The following is a 19,956-nucleotide window of genomic DNA, read 5'->3' as shown; positions in this document are numbered from 1 at the left end:
AAATAACTGCTCCCAAACATAATGGTTGTAAGATTGAATGACATCATGTCTATGTTTCTGGTGAAAGGTTAAGCAGTTCTACTTACTTTAAATACCTAGGAATAATAGTAGATTCTCAGCTGTGCTTTAAAAAGCCTGTAACAACCTTGGTGAACACGGATACATTCATTCAGGCAAATTTCAGATTCATCAAGAGCTGTTTGACCACAGACACAGCAAAACCATACATGCATGCAATGGTTCTTCCATGTCTCATATAGTTTACATACTCATCGAGTGATGACCAGTAAAACTTAGGAAATCTGTGTACAAACATGCTCTGAAGATCCTGGACAGAAAGTATAACAGCCACCACCACTGTAATATTCTAAAAATCTTTCTGATGCCTGACCTATTTTTAAAAATGTAAATAGTCTGGTCCCACCCAATTCAGTGACTTTATTAAGCAAAGTATGTGCAAAAAAACATGTTATCTGTTACAAAGGGGACGCTGCATAGTTCCAAAAAGGTCAAGTGCCTTCAGTAAGGCAGTATCCTCAGAGCTACACAGACAAGTATGGGACTCGCTACTCTTAGTTACACAAACCTAAAAACCACCCATTTTTAAAGGCATGGTTACAAGCTAATCAACAATGCACCCACCCCCACGTAGGCCAGTGACCTGCCTTACATGATTACCTTCACAAGGTCTTTTTATTGTCCAATGTGTTTTTATTTTGTTTTGCTTTCTGGTTTCATTGTGATTAAATCATCTATGTTGTGGTAGTTTGCTGGCCCCCTACTCTAATGGTTCTGTGAAATATGTACTTTCACATCAGTTACAATGCACCTCATTTATGTGATTCTATGTTTACACACTGTGTATTTGTCTGCTGTGTTACTTAAATGTGTTAATGAACCTGCCCAATTTAGAAATTTGTAGCATAGAAAATGATTCTTGAATAAATCTGGCACAGTTATAATAATGAGCACTGCAAATAAACTTAATAAATAAATAAAGTTTAGTTCCAAGAGCTTCTTGAAAATAGGAGTCGTGATGGACAATGGATTACTTTTGTCTCAGCTGTCATGGCTTTTTAAATATTCTGGTGATGAATTCATTAATTCCAGCCTTTGGGCCATACAATGACCAGGTCTTCAATTTCATCTCTTTTTCCCAGGTCAGTCATATGTATAATTTATTTCTTACTCCTGTAAGAATTAGAAAAAAAATGCGGATATGATCACTGAATAAAGTGTATTAACTGACCGCTTCTATTAAATCCGGATTACAACTAAACAAATCCCAAATATGTGCAACACTAGACCATGATATCAATTAATATATATATAATTACACATTTTGAAACAAATTGTATTTAAGGTTATACAATGATTCCTACACCATGATTATATAGTATATATTTACATGAATGTAAATTTAATTCACACTGTTGTTAACCGGGGATTACAATTGCAGGAGAACTGTTATTTATTTTATTTTTTAAACTGTTATATTTTTTATTCCCCTTCTGTGTGGAATATGGCTGTGCTTTTCCAATGCTTAATAGTGATAATTAGGCAATATTTTAAAATATAAATTATAACATTGCTGTATGTGTGCAGCATTCTTATAATTTTGGGAATTACCATTTGCATTGCAGCTGCAACTGGATGGTTCTGCAGTTAGCAGGCTAGGCTTGACCTCATAGCATAATAGCAAATCTTCTAGCCTTTCAGGGCCCTGTGATCTGCCTGTCCTGTGGTCTGCTCACCACACAGCGTGAGGGTTACAGAGTGAAAAGGTGACTGCATGCCTGTTATAGGGTGCATACAGAACAGTGGTGTTTACTTTCAGAGGAAAAGTACCCTAAAAAAATAGATTCACCACATGGGCATATTCTTGTGAGCATATTCTAACAGGCTACTGTGCGGACATCACAATTTGTTAAAAGAAGAATACATTATTAAAATAACAAGTGCAATAAATAAAATAATATAATAATATTAAATGAATTACACATGAATTACACATTCCGGATAGCTTTCAAATAGCGGTGACGCATACTTTGCACAGAAGCCCCTGCAGATCACAGCAAAGCACGATCCATTTAATATGTGCACTCACAGAGAGAGCCCATCGCAAGCCCAGCAAACTTCAGTATTACTGCCAAAATCTGTAAATCCTCAGGAGCCCCCATTTTTATTAATGAGGATGTATGGAAGGATCGTTTAGGATGTTAATACTCATTGATTTATGCAGACCTGTGCCACTGCACCTGGACGGATGGGTGATGCATCGCAGGTATTAATCATGGGGATCTATCGCTGGGAGGGGACCCGTTTGCCTCCAACAACAAAGAGTCAATTGGGGATAAAGGAAAAGGATGTGTTTGATTTACAATCAGTGATAAGCAGGGGAAGGCAGCGCACAGGCGCATATTCGGTGAGGGGTGAAGGAACTTTGGAAGGGAATCGGGAAAGGGGTGAAGGGACTTTGCGGGAATCGGGAAAGGGGTGACCAGTTTGAGAATATCACCAGGAGGTAGATGGTGGGGGCTGTTTTTGCAGGATCCTCACCTTTACACTGGCCCAATCATGACAAACAAGCTTGACCACTACCTGCAACATGTCTGATCCTTTCCTTACACACTCATAACTTCCATGCAGATCATGCCCAGCCTCCACCTGAAACACGGTTGGTTCTCCTTGTCTTATCCTCTGTACGTTCTCCCCGCCAGAACCTTCTGGATTTTTATACCCAGTGGCGATGTGAAGGGTTGTTGCACAGATATTCTCGACGAGTTTGATTTTAATAACAAGTGCAGTGATTCATGCAGGCTTTCTCTATGGCAGTAAAAACAGTGCGGTTTGTGAAAGTGTTTATTTTGGGTGTGCTGTGTTTTCCCCATTGGCTAAATGTAATATTTAATAGATGTCATAACTTTTTTATTATTATTTTGTTTAAAGAAAGAATAACTTTTGTTTTCTCCTCACAAATGTGCTTTTTCACGACACTGTTGGAATGGGATACATTTAGATTTTACACACTATCTGTTATATCATTTTGTCATCCAAAATGCATATTAAAATATCGATCCTTATTTATTTTTCTTTCCCAAGCTTGCATATGCAATTCTCTGGATTATTGTGCAGAACACTGACTACTTAACACTTCAGCTATCTGCCTTACCGCATTAAAATCAGCTTTCCAGCTGTGTGATCTTCCTGAACAAAAACTTCTCTGGTGGACAGATGGGAACAATTATAGTATGCTGGCACGCACAAAACACTTTTCCTGGACAACATTTTCTAGATTACACATTATAGATTTAAAATGAAGGTCTACTGTAAACTTTCTTTTGAAGTGCAATAGTGTGACAAAGCGCCAGAGCAAAAATCTCAAGTCCTTGTGTGTTTGATCCAAATGGGAAAGAGATATTGACCTCATAAAGCTTTGATCAAGCGCTTTGCCCACACTGAGCCAAACAGGCCACGTTTTCCTCCTGATCAAGGGGAAGGGTCTGGCCAAGCTGAGGCCTTCGAAACGCTGAGCCTTCTCCTTCGGGTTGCACACAGCGGACTGCAGCTAGCTAACAGCTGAGACGTGCGTTTTCGCTTTAGTGGCTACGCTGCAACCCCCCTCCCCCCACCTCTGATATTCCCTCAGCAGTCAGGCCTGTAAAAAGGGCCCTAGCACACGTACATTAAGAGAGGACAAGCTTTTACCCAAGGTGCTGAGGTGTTGCTAATGATGACATGACAATAGTGGAGTGAGAGAGGAGCGAGCAGGACGAACACAGGACAGCAAGTTTGCCAGAAACAGTAGGATGCGGTCAACACTCGACAGGGTGAGATGAACACAAGGATGCTCTGCTTGAACTCTTCAGTTCATTGAGATAATGTGGGTAAAGTGTCCCCATCTCACTCTTTCTCTCTCTTCCATACTCAACAATGTGATGCAAGCATTTTTATGGAGGCAAAAAAAGCCATTTGATAGTGAATGAGAGCCGACAAAACAGCTTTAATGACTTGTGAGCTTCACAGTACAGTTTGAGCCTTCAGTGAAATTCTCACAGAAAAAATAGCACAATAACTACTACAAATAAAACATTGACTTTTTTGAGGGTGTCACTTCTTTAGATTTTTTTTTTAAATAAATGAAATTCGACAGCCAGCCTAATTATTAAAAACGAATGTACTACTTACCCTTTTCAAGCATCGGCTGTAAAACCAAATTAAAGCAACACTTAAAATATGTGCCTCTTATTAACCCTAGTAATGGAATTGGGGCTGACACACAGGATTTACTACACAGAGAGAGCCTCTTCTTTTCACTGGCCTCCATTATTCCTGGGGTAAGTGTGCTCCCTAGTGTTCCGTCTGTCATTCTGAATGCTCTGGTACAGTAAGAGACAGGAAGTGGGACAAACATCCCAGCAGCAGTGCACACAAGAGTGGATTTAGAGACCAATGCAGGTGTGTGTGTGTGTGTGTGTGTGTGTGTGTGTGTGTGTGTGTGTGTGTGTGTGTGTGCCGTATGTGGCTTTATTTCAGTGCTCAGAATTAAGCAGCTTCATAGGGTGGGGTCTTTATCATATGAAAGAGTAAAATTACTAACTGATTATAAGTACTGCTGTGGCACACTCAGGACTAACCTACATTTGTACAGTAGCTCAAGTAACATTTAAGTGATTATAATTTGAATTATAACCCCCATTATGGTCTGATAGTTAATAATTAAATTTCTCACATCTGAGAGGAGAGGTTGTAACAGAAAGGATTCATGGAGTACAACAAAGAAGGTCCAGGGGTAAATGTTATTCATAATTACCCAGCTGACCAAAACCGTCTTTAAGCTCATTGGCTTCCTGTACCCCAGACAGAGACGGGAACCTGTGGGTTTCTGACTCCTGTGGAGTCCCAGGTGAAACCCCTGACCTTCTCTGCTCTCAGGAACATTTGTCATCCCGTCTGTCCCTGTCAGCCGCCAGATGCCTCTTGCTGCCCCTGGAACCCTCTTGCGCCCCCCCTCAGCAGCTGTTTCAGGGGCAAATCTAATGTGGCGTGCTAGCTGAGCGCAGTAATGCGATTGTGCCTGAGCCCTTGAGACACCCGTTGGAACCTTAAAAGGCTGAGATTTGCATGTGGCATCAGTAATTGATGGATGTGAGGGTATAAATTGTCAATATTGCATGCACATAGATTTCTGCCGCTTGAGCAACTTTCTAACTTTAGGGCTAAATCAACAGTGACCAGGATTGTATCCATACTTGTATGTATAACTTTATAAAGACAGGTGTTACTACTTTCAGTAAACCCAATTTGTGTGTTTGCTGAACTAGCCACATTTTATGAATAAAACAGCACTCACATTCAATTTTGAGTCACAGCCAAATGTTGATTAAGTCACGGCCACTGTTTATCTGGCAATTCATAATTAAGTATTTTAGCAAACCATTGCTGTGACACTACACAATGCTTTGTTCAGCATGTTTTAAGGCACATGTGTGGGAATGCACAGACTGCATATGATCTAAATGCATGAACTACTGTATATGCTCTTTTTCTGCAGCCTACTGTGTTTTAAAAGGCTCTGACATATCTGCAGTATGTTGGAAGGGGTGAATGTCAACAGTAGCTCCCAGGGACAACTGATGTTCACTGCTGAGACACATTACTGGAGAAAAACTACATTTGGAAGTTCCTGTGAACACCAGACAGAGCATGATGCAGTGCAGCTAAGGCTAAAAATAAGAACAGCAATATCTGCGAGTACTAAATGATGTCACGGCTGGGTTTTTGGTCATCTGTCTTTTAAACATGCTTTACGATGGGTCAGAGGAGGCTGAGGTGGGGCGGCTCCTCCACCAACAGGGTCTCCCGCAGATTAGGGCTGCCCACTGAAATGCGCCTCTTTCCCATTACCATCACCGCGCTGTGATGAATTAGCCTAAATGCAGAATATCTGTCATACAGTAATGGCCAGGCAGAGGAAAGACCCAAAGACATTCCCGAGAGCATTGAATTTGACATTATCATGCATCGTGAGACAACATTCCCTCCACTGCAGGATGACAGGAGTGTAATTGCGTAAGGCTTGCGGGGGGGGGGGGGGGGGGGGGGGGGCTGAAGGCTAGGGAAGGACAGTAATTACTGCTTCCCCCCCCCCCTTGCTACATTCAGGCTCCATACAGATCTGGCCCGGCAGCTTTTTCTCACTGCAAACTTTTGCTTCTGCGGCGGTCATGACATCCGCTTGCTCGTTCTGGCATGATCAGCGCTGTCATAATTGCACTTAAAAATGTGAATATGTGACTGTTCCAATACCATAACAACACGGCAAAGAGCGCCCAGGCATACGGGATGCTATGTTTAATGACTTCCTGATGACGTACGGCAAGTGGATGAAGGACTGATAAAAGTGGAACAGGATGTGACTCATGGGCCTCCATGGCTTCAAAAAAGGGAAAAGCAAATTTTTGTTTTGGGGAGGGGAGGGGGGGGGATGGGGGTGCTGCGGGTGGCAGGGTATGGGAGGGGGAAGAGTTTTAAAGGCGTACCAGATGGCGATGAATTTTAATTAAGGAAATGAGAAGTCTGTATATAAAATGAGAAAGTAATGGGCTCTTTGATTTGTACTAGTAATTTAAGCAGGCACATCCGTTTCAATAAACATTAACAAATTAATTGGCAGTGGAGTTGAGGGGTGAGAAATAACCGGCTCTCTCTCAGCCTCCATCACGTGGCTGTCAGGGAGCCATGGCCTCAGGCACATTGAGCATGGTGAGGAGAGGAGAGGAACACACTGCCTGGCTTCAAAGGTCTGCTTTAATAACTGCATCTTCACTCAAAACTGTATGCGGGCAAACGACACCCCGCCTTCTCCTGTTCTGGGTATAGAACAAATAGACAAGTGCAAAGGTTGCAGGTTATGGCTTGTACAATGACAGCTCCTCTAAATGATATTGACAGAAAATTAATAGGAGGCATGTGAGTGTGAGAGTGCACCTGTTTACAGACACTCTCCAGATTTATTAGTGTGACGACTGAATCCATAGCACATTCATTACTCTCAGATCTCATATATTACACATTAATGAGTTGTTGATAACAAACTATTTAAATGCTTCGCCAAATTGAAAAGGAATATTGGGTGCTCTGCCAAAACTGCAAAAGGTAGTGGCGTTTGTCAACATGAGGACTAGTGTTGTGCCAATGAAAGTCAAGGAAGCCATTATGAGGCTGAGAAATAAATGAACAACAACAAAACAAAAAAACAGTCAGAAACATAGGCCAAACCTTAGGCTTACCAAAATCAACTGTTTGGAACTTCATTAAGAAGAAGATCCCAGAAGAACATTCAAAGAACTTCAGGCCTTTCTAGCCTCAGTTAAGATCAGTGTTCATGACTTTACAATAAGAAAGAGGCTGGGCAAAAATGGGATTCATGGGAGAGCAGCTATGCCATAGAATTCCATTTAAGTAATAGTGCCATAAAAAAAGTTTCATCTAGGTTTTTTCTTCCCTTTTGCCATTTTGAAATGGATGATCATAAAGTTATATGTGGCATGGTGAATCAGTATTTTATTTGTTTTATGCCACATTTGATTGTGTGTTGTCCAGATTTATAAAAGAACCAGAAGTATAATAGACAATAACAGCTTTATTTGACACACGAAAGGTTAATTGTTCATGCAAGGGCTCCCTAACAATCAGGAAAGCAGATGATCTTTATAATCTTTCTCCCCAAAGACAGAAAGAAGCAGGAACATGCTGAATTTACCGGATGAAAATGTCCTTGGAGCTGCAGCAGGAGTTTTACCTGGCTCTCCATCTAAAGCTTAATCATCCTTCATTGGGCTAATGTGAAATTAAAGCAGTGTTTAAGTGCTATGAATACTAAGCTCAGTAATTAAACGGCAAAAAGGCAAGAACACACACATGCTCTCTCAAAAGTAAAACTAGGCCAAACACACAGCACGTATGTAATAAAGCACAATAATGGGATTGTGCAGTCATTTTTTGTTTCAATTCATTTAAAATCTCCACAGCACTATTTAAGACATTTTATTACACCAGGACTCTAGAATGGGGAACTTCACAATTCCCCTGTCTACACTAAACTATATTTTCACACAATTTGGCTGGAGCTGAAGTGATTGACACATGAAGGACAGCCCCTCCTCATCCTCACTTTGTGAAGGACAGATAAGAGGACGGCCTGAGGCCTGCTTAGTGGAGTTATATACAGCAGGGAAATCCCACCTGATCAGGACTGTGCAAAGCGCAGCCAATGAAAATGTCACATTTTCACCACTAAGGATCAGAGGACAAACAAGCAGAGAGCATGGGAGAGATGTATGGGAATTAGACCCCCCCACCCCCCTAAAAAAAAAACTTAAAAAAAAGCTGCTGGATCCCCATTGTAATTTTTTCATTATGCTTACCAGTTGAAAAAATGCCAATAGAATGAATATTATTTTGTCAGAGTGAGGAAAAACTCACAAAATTCCAAATGTTCATGCTTTTAGAAGGCAGTAACGTGTATAAATATGGCCCCGATTGCCCACAAGGTTGTGATGCTTAAAAATGCTAAATTTGGTGCATACAAGGAACACATTTGCCTCTAGGACCAAAAATTATAAGATTTTCAGCCATCCTGATTTTTATCAAAGGCATAAGTGACATCTCCTTCAAGGCCTCACTTTCTATATGCTCCTTTAGTAGGCAGGGTGTTCACACATTAATGTGGTCCAAATTAGTGTCCTCGTTATTAGTCCTCATAATGACCCTGTGCAGGGGCTCTGAGGGGATCCATATGTTACACACTTGTGCACATGTTTGTTGATCCCTTTGCTGTGGCAGAGGCACAAGGAGGGTACTTTATGTTATTCCATCACCCAATATGTAATAAGATTTTTAAAAAACCTGCTCTTCCTGATTATCCCAAGTTGTTCTGGTCTATTCTGTTTGGATGCAGGTGCCACATGCCACACCGCTACGCTCCATTGCATCACGCCACCTCGCATTACATCACCATGCACCACTGCACCACGTTGCCGTGCGCTAGCATTACTCAGTAAATATATCCCCTTTATTTCCGTTTAATAATTCATTGTCATCTGGAGGCTTCTGCCGACCGTTTCAAAAAGGCTTGTTTTTCTACACCGTGTGTGCTTTGCTAAACTGAGGCTGGGGGATTTGATTATCGCTTTGTCTGTGTTTCTTTTTTGTAATATGGTTGCCCGGCATTGCCAATTTGCACTCTCCAGTCGGCCAGATTGTCTGTCTATGTTTGCAGCCAAGCTTCCAGATCTGGACAAATGGTTTGGTATTTCAAGTATTTTCAACAGGCTACTTATCTGAAATCCCAGCCATCACAAACTTTCTTAAAGGTTAATACCCTGTAAGTATAAAAACATCCCTTTGCATTCACATTTCCTTCTGCAAGGGCATTTTTCTATCATCCAAAACAACTCCAGTGCAAGATCAAATGTGACTCTGCATTATAAATCATCTCTTCATATTGGAATACATATGCAATGTCCCAATTTCTCTTGGCATTTGTAACAAGATAATTTAGCATTGTGGTGTAGTGCTTAGAGCCCTGAACCCAAAAGGTAGCCATTTTAAATCCCGGTGGGGTCAGTGTGGTTTTGAGTGAGATCCCTATGTGTGATGTATTTATCGGCACTAATAATAATAGTAATATTCTTTTTGTTTTTTTTAATCTGAAGTCACAGTACTTATTTATTTATTTATTTATTTATTAATGTATGTATGTGAGATAGGCTGTACATGTCAGGCTGAAGTGTGTGTTCAATGGCACAGGTTTGCAGGTTTCACTCTCATATAAACCTGTCACGTGCCTCTCTGCTGTTTAGCATGCCGAGGGCCGCCATCTCCCCACCACACCGCGCGTATGCACCCCCTGCCATTTGGAAAAGAGCATTTTTAGAAAGGACATGAGCACTAAATGAATCCTATGAAGGTGACATTTCCATCCAATGTTGAGTGTGAGGTAAGATTACCACCATCTCCAGGTGGAGGAGGAGGATGATCAGATTTTAAGTGCCTGTCTCTCTGTCTGTTTTTCACCTCTATCTTGCTGCAGGTCTCTGATCAGGAGATAGACATGTTAAAACTGCCTTCTTTCTATAGTTCTCTCAGAGATATTTAAAATTGGCTTTCTTCTGATGTCCCTTTGGAGCCTCTGCCCTGACATATGAAATATCTGGCCCTGTAATTTCCAGAATGTTCCGTTGTGGGCTGGTTTTGATCACAGAGCCATGATAAAACCCATCCAGACCTGCTGTGGCCCACAGCCACCCTGTCTCCTGCAGCAGACGTCACTTCGGCTCTTCAGCAGAGGGCTGGAGAGATTGAGAGCTCTCTGCTGTTCAGTGAACATCTGCATTCAGGGCAGATCAAAGGAAACGGATCATACAAACATTTATATAATAGGGGGCTGGATGCACCACCTCGGATGGCAGGAGAGTTGCTGTTTTATTAAATAGTACAGACAAGGATTTATCTTTTTTTTTTACTGGCCATTTTTGACCTCACTTAGAGAAGCTGTGGATTTTGCTTGCATTTTTTTGGGTATGTGTGTGTGTGAGGGTGTGTGTGTACATGCGTGAGTGAATGTGTGCATATGTCTGAGTGTTTATTGTAAAGTGTATTTGCTATACTGTATATGTTCACCACTTAACTCCGCCCTCAAAAAGTTAAGGCAAATCAAAATGGCTTATACAGTTGGCTGGTTCAAAAAATTGACATCGGTTGAGTGATATTGGTGGGTACCATGGCAACCATGGTAAAAAAGGAACATTGAAAGAGGCCCTTCTCTATCTTTATATGCTCCTGATGAGGTGAACTGTCTATAACCTCTTGTGAGAGATAGCTTTCACGAGAGAGCTCTGTTACATTGCTTTGTGATTATTTTTTGGCTGTGGCTCAAGGATACAGTACCAATATTGTGTGTGAAATGCTGAGAAAAGTGCAGCTGCTTTTTCAGATTTCATTTTCCTACAGGTGTGTGGCAGAATAGAAACAACAGGCAAAAACAACTGCAAGCATTGTTTCAAGGTTCCCACCTGCACCTGTGGCTATGGCACATGATTCTGTCATCTCCAAAGACTACGGATAAACTCTACTGGAAATGTACACCTTTCATATCATGATCTGCTTGTTCTGATCTAAATAAGCAATTATCCATTTGACCAAGCACCAGAGGAACAATTCTGACAGCCATTATGTGCATACACCTCAATGGTAGCTTGTGAGATTGAAAGAGACAAGGCAAAAATCACCTATTCACTCAACCCAGCCATCTCCTGCAGCCTGTTATCATGTGCTCTACTTGATTATCAAGCATGCCAATTAGCTGCATAATAAGCGCAGATAAACTACTCTTCATATTGTCAAAGTGACCTGGGTGGCAATGCAGTGATCAAAAACGAAATCTACCCTTGTTCTGTAGCACACAGACATAACACACAACCTCTACATGAAGCCAAGAGACCAGGCACTGGTTTAAATTCTCTAGACTATCCAGAAAACTAGAATAATAATTAAAATAAAAAATAGAAAACTTTCTGCACATTTATAATGGATGTGAAAGATGTAATGTGAGGTATAAGACAAATCTAGGATGGAATAGAGAGCTAGAGGACAATTGTAATGTTTTATGAAATTTGTCAATTTACATCTATTTAATGTTCTGCATTAAATATGCACCTTAAATTGTTCATTAACTGACTGTTCTGATCTATACATGACAGGTACAGAAAATCACATTGCATTTACAATAGGAGTTGCCAAACCATTATAGCAAATTGCCTCATGTTGGTTTGCTAACAACCTACTTTAAAAAAAAGAAATAATGAAATACCTCTGAATGTTAATCTTCTATATGATAAAAAAAATGTATATATATATATATATATATATATTTACATGTGTGGCCATGGTGGTTCATTGCAAAACATTATAAAGACTAAATTGCACATTTTGGCCAATGAAATTCCAATTCCAATGGTGTATAGCTTGTTAGGCTTGCATAAATGAACACGCATTGTCTCTCCAGCATAAAGAAACCAAACCATTTTCTGTACACACACTGAGAACGTTACGCAACAGGAAAAAAGTTATTGATATTTTATAACTAAAAAGCTTGTTGTTTTGCAAATAGAATTTATTTTGCAATATCTAAGTCTAAACAGAAGACTCAGAATTTGGAACATTTATTGCTGTCAGGCATGATTTCATGGCAGTGGTTACCAGTCCCTGTTCTTGGGGCCTACTGTGTATGCTGCATTTTTGTTACAATCTCTTGATTGGATTTTAAAAATGTGTCTTTAAATAAATAAAAAACATTTTCACAAAATTTAATTTAGCAAAACGTAGGTATGGCATGTAGTCATTTCGACTTTTGTACTCATTTTCCACAAACAGTTTAGTTTCATTCACATGATGTCTCTTACCAATTCAGATTTAATCATTTCATTTTCGTCAATAATTCACAAAACCTGTGCTACTGTTTTCTGTTTGGTCCAATGAACCTTGGTGTGTCTTATGGACCAAACATACAGCCTTGCCCTCATTCAAACTGCCCCAATGCAATGGATTTCCATGGACAAGGTATTAGTATTCCTCTGCATGCTCTCAAGCTGTTAGAAACATGCCCCCAAACCATGTGTTTGGCCATTGATCTGCAGACAGCTTGTGTGCTGGAGACTGGAATTACAAGGCCATAATGGTGCTTCAGTTACGCTGGATGGAGATGAACTTGGCTGCATGTGCTGTTAAGAAGCACAGCATAAATATTTATCAAGGGGCTTCATGGTACATCAACCTGCAGAGGAGTTTGAAATCTGAATCTTCTCTCCGAAAACCTCAGCAAGTCATTGTGTTAAACTAATTTGTGTATTTTATTGATTGATTTTTTTTCTTTAAAGACTGCCTGGTTCTTGCAGGACCGGAGCCAAACTCAGTAATCTAATCACTAGGTCAGATTTGGCCACTTCATTCATCCATAATGTTACCACTTTCACAACCATTGCTTTGAGAGTAAAGTGGTTTCCAGGCTATTAAGAATGCTGTTTAACTGGGCATAACTTTAGTTCACATAACCAGGAAACTGGGCTTGCATTGAAATCACTGCCAGGGGGTGCACAGAAGAAATTAGGTATGCAGTAAATCTCGCAGTTATTCATCGTGCTCCAGTACTTTACGATGTAACCCCTAAAGTCAGATGATGTCACCCCTGAAATCAGATGATGTCATAGAGCTCATACAATGTTTTCAGTCACAGGGACAATGGTGGAAGAGGCCAAGGGCATATTTTGAGGTGGTGAAATGCATGCAAAACAGTCCTGTGCAATAAACTGCCTGTCTACGTGTACAAGATTGTGGACATTTAGTAGACATGACATTTGATAAATCAATGTACATGTGGGAGGATAATATGCAGATAAATGCAAATTTGCTTTATCATGTGATTTATCATGTGCAAGATAACTGTGTACATTTTTTAATCACCCCAACATAACTTTCAATTCAACTCATAATAAGCTCTTAGATATAAAATAATGAGTCCATTGGGGACTAAATGCACTCTTATAGAGTTAAAAGTATTCTTTCAGAGGAAATTTTCCACAGAACATCTTGCTGTGTGTGGAAAATGTGGAAATGTCTTACTTTCCATCTTTTCACAGTCAATTTTCCTTGCTATTCCCCGTACAAAGTACTTGATGGAAATCAATGTTATGACTGCGGGTGATACAGTATACTAAGCTGGGCACATCTCCAGTCACAGGGAAAGATGTCAACTGAAATGCCTCTCCTGAACAGCTCTATGATTGATATTCACAATCATGTTTTATGTCATTTTTAATGCAATATTAAGGTGGCTGTGTGCAATACAGACACCTTTAATAAACACATGTAAAATCTGACAACTACGCTGCCAAAATGAAAGCGCAACCGTCTAAGATTAGAAATGAACGTGGGCACCAAATGAGTCTAAGCACTAGAAATATTCCCAAATCCAATATTTTTCAGAACCTGCTGCAAATGGTGTTTGGAAACAGCTGTGATGTGTTAAGACTGGTGCAGCACACAGAGACTGTCAGGCTCTATTTAGGCCTCAATGCTCAAATTGGACTTGTTTCTGAATGTGATTTTCTGGGTGGCTGCACATTTTCTGACTGTGCACAAAATAATTTTGCAAGTGGCCAGATCAGATTTATGTGGGGAGAGGAGGTTATAATTTGACAGCACTTTAGAAAAGACTCACTTAGTGTAGAAGCAATATAAGTTAAGCCACACATAATGACATTGCAGAGAGTCAGAATTATTTAAAAATAATTGTACAAGTACACAGTGCCACCAGATAAGAAACATACAGCTATTATACCATTACCCTTCAAACTTCTTTAAAGCAAAGTCCTCTGTGAAAATATGCAACAAGAAACCAGGCTGATAAAATGACTGAGTTTGTACAGCTCTGCTCTGTACTCAGGACAAAACAGAATTGCAGAAACGCAAAATCTTTTTGCCTGCTCTTTTTTATAAGGTATGATGATGGAACAGACAAATATAATGCAATAGATTCGGAGAAAAGAAGCAACAGGCAAACAATCCCTTGCAGTAACACAAAGAATACAACACTTTAAGGACAGCCTGTTACCTGACCAATTAAATACTCGTGTTAGATGCTACAAATCATACCTTCATGACCTTCATAGTGCATCACATTATCCAGCTCTATCCATCATGTGGAAGCAAACATGACCAGTGAGTGACTGATTTACTGAAATCCTATCAGAGCAAGAGAGAGAGAAAAATCTGTGCAAAGAACTGTAATAACAGTACCATCAGTTACATCCTTTTCGGCACAAAAAGTGACTTGGCTGTCTCTCTGGCATCTCTCCTTGTCACCAGGCTTACAAATTCTCTGTTCTGTAATTGGGCCCAGAGGAAGCTGGGAAAGTGTTATGTGTCCCTGACTCCAAGAGTGCTATGCTGCAATACAGCCTTACCATTCAACAGGCAGCTTTGCTCAACATGGAACACCATACAACAGTCAGACCCAGATAAGAAGTAATATCAGTACAACAAAAACCGCATGAGCAGTCTCACTTATTATTACATCATCACGACCTTGCGGTACTATGAGTCTGACCAGGCTACTCATAAGCTTACAGAACTACAATTCTCAGCAGAGATAAGTCAGTCCAAATTCTGAGGATGAGCTTTGCCTGTCTCTGTCGAATCATGATTTGTTGCAGCGGGTAGGGATTGAGAGTCCAGTTTCACTGATTCCAGCCAAATCAACTACTGGCCTACAAGTCAACCACTGGCCTAAAATGAGGAAGAAACCATTAGAAAAGTTTAGCTTCTATCCATGTATTCACAAGAGCCTTGAGAGAAATGATGCACAATTTATTTTTGGTACATGGGATTTCACAAAGTACTTAGATTTTTTTCCCTGCCTAGAGGAACCATCTCTTTCCTTCGCATGGCCTTGTATCTCATCTGTAGGGGAACATTCTGCAGAGAAAATGTGCTTTAAAAGCATTGCTGCCTGATTTCAAAGAAAATCTAGAATTCATTTATAAATAATGCAGACATGCAAAAAAAAAAAAAACCCATTAATAAAGTTGAGACCAACATGCTACTTTCCCCTGTGTGCCCCCTGTCAAATTCACATAATTGCATCATGTGTATTTGAAGGCCTGTCATGCTTGTAAAAATGTGAAGAGGAGACAGACCTGCTTTCTATTTTATTTTTAATGACTGTGCAGGCTGAGCTAATAGCATTGAAATCTAAAGCCATCAAATCAAGCATTCTAAAACAGCTTGCCCAGTGCAAATCAGTTGCCTCGGTTTCCTTATATATAGGACCAAAACAACAAAATGTTTTTGGGAATGTGTCGTGTTCTTTATGTGTAGCTGAAGTCATACTGTTTTGACAAACAGGACAAAACCAAAATGTGTTTAATACAGTTGAATTATACTTTCCCTGTGACACATTCAATGTTGAGAGGTAGGAATGGCGGCCATGCATGAACGCATGTCATTGAGTAGTCTGTTTGCATTATTGATTCTAATCAAGGGCTTTGTTTGTCTTCCTGCCCTTGAGCCCTGCCAAATCAAGCGCCCTGCGTATCTCTATGTTCAAGAATTCTGTCAAATCAGAGCCCTTGTTTCTTCCTCTTTTCTTGAGCCCTGTCAAAGCTTATGATTTCCAATCATGAATGTTTGTCCTGGGATGCTGCCCAATCATGAGTCTTTGTCCTGGGGCCCTATCCAATCAGGAGGCTTGTCTGTCTCTGTATATTTGAAACACACCAGGACCTTCCCTCTCCTCGATACCATAATATGAGCCAACAAGCAAAGAGTGTAAACCCAGAACCATTTCAGTGGGTAGTGACTAAAATGATACATAATAAGTAATCTACTCCTTGTTCTGTGTTTTCAATGGATAATGCAGCTGTTGAATGCTTTGTGACAGGAAGCATTTGAAAAGTGAATAATTTTGGCATTTTTCAGATGCAAAAAAAGATATATATATATAGATTTCACCAATGTATCAAAATGAGAGGAAAGCTGTGTGACAGTGTATGATATTGACCAAAATGAGATATTGCTTTCAGATTTCTGCCCAGCAGGTATCGTTTAAAAATCACATTTTGTTTAGAAGGAGAAAACAGAACATACAACCTTGCCATTTTTGTCGAGATTGAATAAAGTGAAATACTGTGGCTGCAGCAGACACAAGTCATTTCTATTCTGTCAAAATTCAGAAAGTGGAAATGTCAGTCATTCAGAGCACCTTGCAGGCACTGTAAACTCATGGTCAAATTAAAATAACCTATGTGCCCTCTGGACCAGCTCCATACTGTACACCAAGAACACAGCCCAGGGAATGAATTGATGGCAATCTTAGTAGTACTGTATGTGTCACTATCCAGGGTTATAATGTCAAAATGTAATATTTTGTTTTGCATTATGTACAGTGCTTTGAAAAAGCATTTGCCCCCTCCCTGATATCCTCTATTATTATATATGTGTCACACTGAATGGTTTCAGATCTTTGGGAAAAAAGTAATATTACACAAAGGGAACCTGAGTAAACAGTTTAAAGTATTTCATGTATTTAATGAAAAAGTTATCAAAAACCCCATATCACTTGTGTGGAAAAGTAACTGCCCCCTTAAACGTAATAACCATTTTGCAACTGAGCACCGTCTCTTTATCACACTTGCTGACTCCCTGTCAGTGTAGTAAACAATCTGTTTTCCTTTGAGGGTCTGATGAGAGACAGACTTCTGTGAACTGCCCTACACTTGCCTTGGGACCTGGATGACTTCCCATTATTAAAGAAACCCTGAATTCTACTCTGTACCATAAAATTCTTAAGGAGAATGTTCGGTCACCTGTCTGTGAGCCGAAGCTAAAGCGCAAGGATTACATAGCAAGACAATCATCCAAAACACAAAAGTCCACATCTGAATGGCTGAATAGAAACCAAATTAAAAGTTTTGGAGTGGCCTTGTTAAAGTCCGAAACTAATAGAGATGCGGTGGCAGGACCTAAAACAAGCAGTTCATGTACAAAAACCTAGCAGTTTGTCTGAATTAAAGCAGTTCTGCAAAGAAGAGTGGGCTAATTTTCCTCTACAAAGATTTAAAGATTGATATGAAATTATTGAAAGCGTTTGGTTTCAGTTATGGGTTTTTGATAATGTTTTCATTAAATAAATAAAACACTTTAAACTGTTTACTCAGGTTCCCTTTGTCTAATTTTACATTTTGTCTAAAAGATCTGAAACCATTCCCTGTGATAGATATCCAATAATAGAGGATCGGGAAGGGAGCAAATACTTTTTTCATGGCACTGTAAGTTTGCTTTTAAATCCCAGAGCTACGCAACATTACTGTATAAAATGTATCATGCAAGATTGGGTTGAATTGGATTTTGGATTGGATTGAATTATATTGCATGTACATACAAAGATTCACACACAAAAAAAAACATCAAAAAAAAAATTGTTTCTTTGTTTAGTTTGGCTGATATCTTCTATGTCTACTTGATAAGTACTCCTAGTCCACTGCAAATACGGGATTTAATTGCTTAGAATTCTAAAATCCAGTGATGGCTTCCCAAACAATGACAACTGAGAAGCCACTGCAGCCTTAATAGGAAAACCTCAGATAAAAGGAAATCATTAAAGCAATTTAATTTCAGTATTTGTCCCCTAAAAGACATAGCTCAAGAAAGAAATCAATACAGGGTTGAATGGATCTTTTCAAACCTCTGGCAATTTCTGGATTCATTAAACTTCCTTATTTTCTTTTAGCATCCAAATAAATGGTGAATATTTTTTTTAGTGTGATGTGCTTTAAGCTGAATAGCTTTTTAGGAAAGTGAATTGGATGAATACATCAACATGCAGCGTTTGCACTGTGTTTGATGAATGCATGAATAAAGCTGGGTTTCATTGCCTATTTTTAATAGTTGACCTCTACAAGGGGTGTGTCATTTATAATCTCCCCAAGTTTTGGGGATCTCTCAAAATAGTCAGCTACTCAGCATTTTTAAACCCCTAATTCACAATTTTGTTTTACCCCTGAAATGCCCAGAGAGATGATCAGCTGTAGGTTGTATTCCTCATGATTTTTCTTTGGAAATAAAAATCATTGGAAATTCTTTGGGGGGGAAATGTAAGAAATCTCTGGCTGAGCTGCATTGGGGGTATTGGAGAATAAAATTACCTCTTTTTTTACAGTGATCTTAAATTAAAAGGGTATAGATAAAAGCTTCTGATTTTGGAACCATCCAAGTGGAAATGGCTAATGCAATGTCAATAAGGTTACACGAGAACCCCACATTATGCAATTTGACTGTGACACTTCTGATTGTAATTTTGCCAGTTTCCTACTCTAATGGTGTTTGCTTACCATTACTCTGAAATTTAATTTTGTAAAGCTAGCCAGATGACTAAACTGTATAGTGCATTGGAGTTCAACACTCTCAGTGAATCAGGTGGTCTGTAGTTAAATCCCATGGAAAAGACCCATCAGTGACTGCCATCCAAGAACCTCAGTATGTGCAGTCATGCAAACTGCCATGTGTTTAATATCATTGTACATATCAAATGCAAAGGCAGCATTACAGCTTTGATAATTTATCTAGTTTAATGTAAATAAGCACAGTTTTTAATTTTTTTAAATTTTATTTTTATAAAAGAATATTCCAGTTTTTTCAGGCTTTAAAGAGAACTTCTCCAAAACACCTATACACTGTACCAAACCTGTGTCAAGTTATATAATAAACCCAAATTATTATTATTATTATTATTTTGAGTTATAATCATCTAATTACTCAATTTAAATTGATGTAAAACGAAGCCAAGATCATGAATTCAATAATACAAATGCAAAATAATATATTATTTAATAATATATTATATAATATTTATATAATATTTATTTAAAAAAAATGTTTTCCCTGAAAAAGTATGCGTATATTTGACATATTTATATGGTCATAGCTACCATAGCTACCATGCTACCAGAGAAAATTTTTGGCTCATCCAAAATCAAAAACAACCCCATGTCCTAACCTTTCTTTAACCTGCTGAACATAGCCATAAACTTGCCCCAACCCTCAGACTTACCATTTTCATAACCCTAACCATAACCCTAACTGAAACCCTAACACATTAATCTAGCTAGCTTGTTGCAGCTAGCTTACCATCATGAAAATAAGTTTGCATTTTATGCTCTACAGAAACTTGAAAAAATAACTTGATCTGCTAGAGAGCATTTATCTGCATCCTACACACATTTTCTTTTCTGTGTATTCCCAAATCGGCAATACACTTCTGAAAAATCTGCCAAAATATGGTCTAACAGAAAGGGCCCATGTAAAACACAAAACGCTCTATCATACTCCTGTGCCCTG

The sequence above is a fragment of the Anguilla rostrata genome, chromosome 15 (assembly GCF_018555375.3).
Source record: "Anguilla rostrata isolate EN2019 chromosome 15, ASM1855537v3, whole genome shotgun sequence".
NCBI lineage: Eukaryota > Metazoa > Chordata > Actinopteri > Anguilliformes > Anguillidae > Anguilla > Anguilla rostrata.
The sequence above is the reverse complement of the archived record's forward strand: the minus strand, read 5'-3'. Positions refer to the sequence as shown.